At 44.9% G+C, this 5,981-nt stretch overlaps 1 long non-coding RNA gene across 1 annotated transcript; it reads right to left on the bottom strand.

Annotated features, from left to right (window-relative positions):
* Nucleotides 1-2,868: 2,868 nt before the first annotated feature.
* LOC115159009 (uncharacterized) lies at nt 2,869-4,444 on the bottom strand. The gene is made up of 2 exons (XR_003868811.1): nt 4,215-4,444; nt 2,869-2,920 (listed from the first exon to the last, which is right to left on the bottom strand). It is a non-coding gene; the product is annotated as an uncharacterized LOC115159009 (long non-coding RNA).
* Nucleotides 4,445-5,981: the final 1,537 nt, after the last annotated feature.

Raw genomic sequence — 5,981 nt, 5'->3', positions numbered from 1 at the left:
AAAACTATAGTTTGTTAACAATACATTTGTGGAGTGGTTTAAAAACAAGTTTTAATGACTCCAACCTAAGTGTATGTAAACTTTTACTGTATACAATATATATTTTGATTTGTTTAACACTTGTTTGGTTCCTACATGTATCCATGTGTGTTATTTCATAGTTTTGATGTTTTCACTTTTACCCCACAAAGTGGAAAAGAGTAAAAATAAAGAAAACCCTGGAATGAGTAGGTGTGTCCATACTTTTGACTGGTACTGTATATATGCTGTATATACACTGAATATACAAAACATTAAGGACATCTGCTCTTTCCATGACAAAGACTGATCAGGTGAATCCAGGTGAAAGCTATGATCCATTATTGAAAGTCCTTCTCCGTTTCCGTTATCCAACCCTCTGAAAGAACGTTATCAATGAAGTTATCTATAATATTTTTTACTCTGTCCATGGTGTTGGAACGTAGAGGGACATAGAACATAGTCTTTCTGTCACTCCTGCTCCCGCTCCCCCTCCCTGGCGCTCGAAGGTGCCAGGCTCCCCAGCTGTACGCACTCCTACCACCATCAGTATGCACACCTGCCTTCCCTCATCATCAGCGATTATTGGACTCACCTGGACTCAATCACCTGTGTCATTACCTCCCCTATATCTGTCTGTTCCCAAACTCTATTCCCTGTTTCAGGATTAATGTTTGTTTGTCTTTGCGTACCCGGTTCTGACGCTGTCCTGTTTGATGTCTGTTCCATATTAAATGTTCTATTCCTCGTACCTGCTTCTCCTCTACAGCGTCGGTCCTTACAGAATCCTGAAGCCATCATACGAAGTATTGGGGAGTGCTGGCTTTCCGGTTGGTGGTGTCGTTGTGTCCAGCGGCCGCCGCCGATGGAACCGGGGGTGCCTAAGCCAGCTCAAATCAAATTTTATTGGTCACATACACATGTTTAGCAGATGTTAATGCGAGTGTATCAAAATGCTTGGCTTCTAGTTCCGACCATGCAGTAATATCAAACAAGTAATCTAACAATTTCACAACAACTACCTTATACACAGAAGTGTAAAGGAATGAATAAGAATATGTACATGTAAATATATGGATGAGCGATGGCCAAACAGCATAGGCAAGATGCAGTAGATGGTATAGAGTACAGTATATACATATGAGGGCGACGCCAAGGGTGGGACAGAGGCCACGTCCCGCACCTGAGCCGCCGCCGTAAGAAGGGTACTGTAACGCCCTGGCCATAGAGAGGGGTTTTTTGTTCTTTATTTTGGTTAGGCCAGGGTGTTACATTGGGTGGGCGTTCTATGTTCTTTTTCTAGGTTTTTTGTATTTCTTTGTTTTGGGCAGTGTGTGACTCCCAATCAGGCACAGCTAAAGTTCGTTGTTGTTGATTGGGAGTCACACATAAGGAGCAGGTTTTTCCTTTGGGTTTTGTGGGGGATTGTTTTCTGTCTCGTTCGTTTTTGACCAGACAGGACTGTTAGCTTTCGTTGCTGTTTGATGTTTTGTTTATAGTGGTTAATTTTATTAAATATTTATAATGAATCCACAACCTCCGCTGCATCTTGGTTTTCTTGCGACGACAGCCGTTACAGAGATGAGTAACGTAGGGTATGTAAACATTATATAAAGGGACATTGTTTAAAGTGACTAGTGATACATTTATTACATCCAATTTTTCATTATTAAAGTGGCTAGAAATTTGAGTCAGTATGTTGGCAGCACTCACTCAATGTTAGTGATGGCTGTTTAACAGTCTGATGGCCTTGAGATAGAAACTGTTTTTCAGTCTCTCGGCCCCAGCTTTGATGCACCTGTACTGACCTCGCCTTCTGGATGATAGCAGGGTGAACAGGCAGGGGCTCGGGTGGTTGTGTTCCTTGATGATCTTTTTGGCCTTCCTGTGACATTGGGTGGTGTAGGTGTCCTGGCAAGCCACATTTTTTTCAGCCTCCTGAGGTTGAAGAGGCCCTTCTTCACCACGCTGTTGCCCCTTCTTCACCACGCTGTCTGTGTGGGTGGACCATTTCAGTTTGTCCGTGATGTGTACGCCGAGGAACTTAAAACTTTCCACCTTCTCCACTACTGTCCCGTCGATGTGGATAGGGGGGTGCTCCCTCTGCTGTTTCCTGAAGTCCACGATCATCTCCTTTGTTTTGTTGACGTTGAGTGTGAGGTTATTTTCCTGACACCACACTCCGAGGGCCCTCACCTCCTCCCTGTAGGCCGTCTCGTCGTTGTTGGTAATCAAGCCTAACACTGTAGTGTCGTCTGCAAACTTGATGATTGAGTTGGAGGCGTGCATGGCCACGCAGTCATGGGTGAACAGGGAGTACAGGAGAGGGCTGAGCACGCACCCTTGTGGGGCCCCATTGTTGAGGATCAGCGGGGTGGAGTTGTTTCCTACCCTCACCACCTGGGGCGGCCTGTACGTGGAAGCTCGTCGGGCTTCCACGTCCTAGCTGGCTCGAGAGGTTTTCTTGTCCTGGTTGGCTCGGCAGGTGCCCATCCCACGTCAGGGCTCAGCCATCTCGCCAGGGTTTTACGCCTCAGCCAGCTCGCCAAGCAAGTACGCTTCAGTCAGCTCATCAGGCTCCCACATTCCAGCGGGATCATCAGGCTGTCACGCCTCAACCAAGTCGTCAGGCTCCCACGTTTCAGCCGGTTCGCCAGGCTCCCATGCCCCTGCCGGTTCATCGAGATGTCCCGCCTCTGCCGGCCCGTCAGGCTCGCCCAGGTGGGATGCCGGGTGGCTGTTCCACGCTGTTTGTCTGTTCCATATTAAATGTTCTACTCCCCATACTTGCTTCTCCTCTCCAGCGTCGGTCCTTACATTTTCTGTGCCTTCAAAGCATTTTGTTCATCCTTACTGAGATTAGCTGCTTGAGTATTGAGGGCCAATTTTGTGTTCTATTAGCCTAGTGTAGGTGAGAACAGAAGGACCCAAATTAGCAGAAGGAAAAAAACTTGACTTTGTTCTCATACATCAGAAATACCAGATGCATTAACGTTTCTAAACACTTCGTTGCACAATGGTTACCTATTAGCACAGAATACATTCTTTAAATGTAATTGGCAAACACATTTTAAAGGGTCAACATTTAATGCAAAATGGCCCATCCCATCCAAAATGGCCCATCCAACAGTGTGCAAAGCAGTCATCAAGGCAAAGGGTGGCTACTTTGAAGATTCTCAAATATAATATATTTTGATTTGTTTAACGCTTTTTTGGTTACTACATGATTCCATATGTGTTATTTTATAGATTTGATGTCCTCACAATTATTCTACAACGTAGAAAATGTTAAATATAAAGATAAACCTTTGAATGAGTAGGTGTGTCCAAACGTTTGACTGGTAATGTATATATATATTTATATTTGTGTACGTTTTATTGTCACATTGCAATCTATCCAGTGGGTACTGGGGTTCATATTATAGTGTTGGCCCAACAAATACTCAGTAGGTGAGAGGTCCTGATCAACAGAGTTGAACAACCTACAGGGCTCATCTGAAACCCACAGGACACAAAGTGGCTCAATGTGTAAAAATATAAAAAGGGAGCGGATCTTGTTGAATGAAAAGAACATGATGTTCTGAACCAGTTGAACACACACACACACACACACACACACACACACACACACACACACACACACACACACACACACACACACACACACACACACACACACACACATCTTGTTGAATGAAAAGAACATGGTGTTCTGAACCTGTTGAACACACACACAAATCTTGTTGAATGAAAAGAACATGGTGTTCTGAACCGTGTGAACACACACACACACACACACACACACACACACATGCATACACACACACACGCATACACACACAAACACGCATACACACACAAACACGCATACACACACACACACACACACACACACACACACACACACACACACACACACACACACACACACAACACACACACACACACCTGGTAGAACTGAGCTAGACTGAGAACTGTGGAACAATGCATCCCGAAGAATAACATACTGCAGGAATCATAAAAGCCAGTCAGGAAAGAGTCAAACTGGGCCTGAGTGACCACTTTATGGCTTAGAGCCTGGGTCTGCCCTATGCACACACGCAAGCATTCACACACACGCACACAAATGTTTCACACACACACACAGACACACAAATACACCACAATAAAAATGTGAAACCACCACACATGCTTACCCGTGACCAAAGTGGCCTCTCTTTCTGCTGGACTGGCAGTATTTTCCTAACTTTCACTTCCTTAGGACAGAAGACATGACTTGACAGGCAGATCGCTCAAGAGTGACTTCGAAATTGGATGTCTATCCATGTCCTGTGGACGTCTGTAAATTACTTCAAAACCGGCCACTAGGGGCAACAGTGAGTGCTATTACCATCAAGTTGGGTTTGGTTTTGCTTGGGTGTTGTGGATGGGGGTGGCGTTTCGGCATAATCCCATGTGGTGGACACACTTTAATTTTTATTTAACCCAATCCCAAACCATAAACCTTAACTTAACCATTTGGAATGAATGCCAAAACTTTATGTTTTAACCCTATCCAAAACCATAACTCTTAACTTCTAAATTTGAGATATGGAGCAACTTCGACATTTTACATTTTGGACAAATGGAACAATGCTGAGCAGGAGGAGCAACCCAGGGTGTCCAAAACACTTTGAAATTTGATGTTTGGAGAAACTTCTAAATTTGACATTTGGCAAAACATGGATAATATCTAATTCTGCAGAGAGACTGAGAGGTTGTTGCGCTAGCATGTGTGTAAAACAAGCTATTTTATTTGGTTTAAATATAGTTCTGTGGTGGGATGTTTGGGAGATTGTGTGTATGTGTGTGTGTTTAGTTTTACTATCCTTGTGGGGACCAGAATTCCTCACAAAGACAGTAAAGCAAGGATTTCGGACAAGTTGGGACATTTCGCCGATCCCCACAAGGAAAAAGGCTATTTTAGCCTCAGGGGTTAAGGTAATGGTTTGGTTCGGTTAAGGGTTGGGTTAGGATTAAGGGTTAGGGAAAATAGGATTTTGAATAGGAATCAGTTGTTTGGTCCCCACAAGGATAGTAAAACAAACGTGTGTGTGTGTGTGTGTGTGTGTGTGTGTGTGTGTGTGTGTGTGTGTGTGTGTGTGCGTGTGTGTGTGTGTGTGTGTGTGTGTGTGTGTGTGTAACTCTGTTTGGCAGAGCTGTATTATAATTGTGGAGTGTGATATCTATGTTGGCATAGGCAGTCCTTTCTCTCTGTGGCGTTGCTGGGAGCAGCTTGGCAGCTAGGGAGGAAAATGCCTGCGTCACTCAGGGTCTTCTCTGAGCCCTCCATGTTCCACACAATGCCTGATTACAGAGGCAGGAGCAGAGATAGCCACCAGATGACCATACACTGGAATGGAGCTAGAGTGGGAACAGGGAACTCTGGGAAGGGCGGAGGACTAAACCCTCAGAGCCTCTGGAGCCACAACATTGACATGGAAATGTACTGATGGGTGTGTGTGTGTGTGTGTGTTTGTGTGTATACGTGTATGTGCGTGTGTGTGCGTGTGTGTGCATGTGTGTGTTTAGCTGTACTTGGCAGCTGGCTTCTTACGGCAATTGAAGTTCTGTTCCACAAAAAAACAACAATGCAGGAAGTTAAATTTGCTTCTGGTCTTTCTCTACTACCAGGCCATGGGGCCTCTAGAGTCCTAGTATAGCCTGCGTGCTCACACACACACACACACACACACACACACACACACACACACACACACACACACACACACACACACACACAGCCCTCAACACCTCCAGTAGACAAAAGTCCCCTCTGTGTTCCACTTCCGAACATAAACACACAGTGATATACATTACTGGCCATGTTTACAGTACAGAGCCAGAGGTCAAACCAGAAGGGTCCGTGACAGCAGTCGTACTGCAACTTTCAGCTACAGGACATTTTAATGGGCACAAATGAG

This window comes from Salmo trutta, chromosome 22 (assembly GCF_901001165.1).
Source record: "Salmo trutta chromosome 22, fSalTru1.1, whole genome shotgun sequence".
NCBI lineage: Eukaryota > Metazoa > Chordata > Actinopteri > Salmoniformes > Salmonidae > Salmo > Salmo trutta.
The sequence above is the reverse complement of the archived record's forward strand: the minus strand, read 5'-3'. Positions and strand labels throughout refer to the sequence as shown.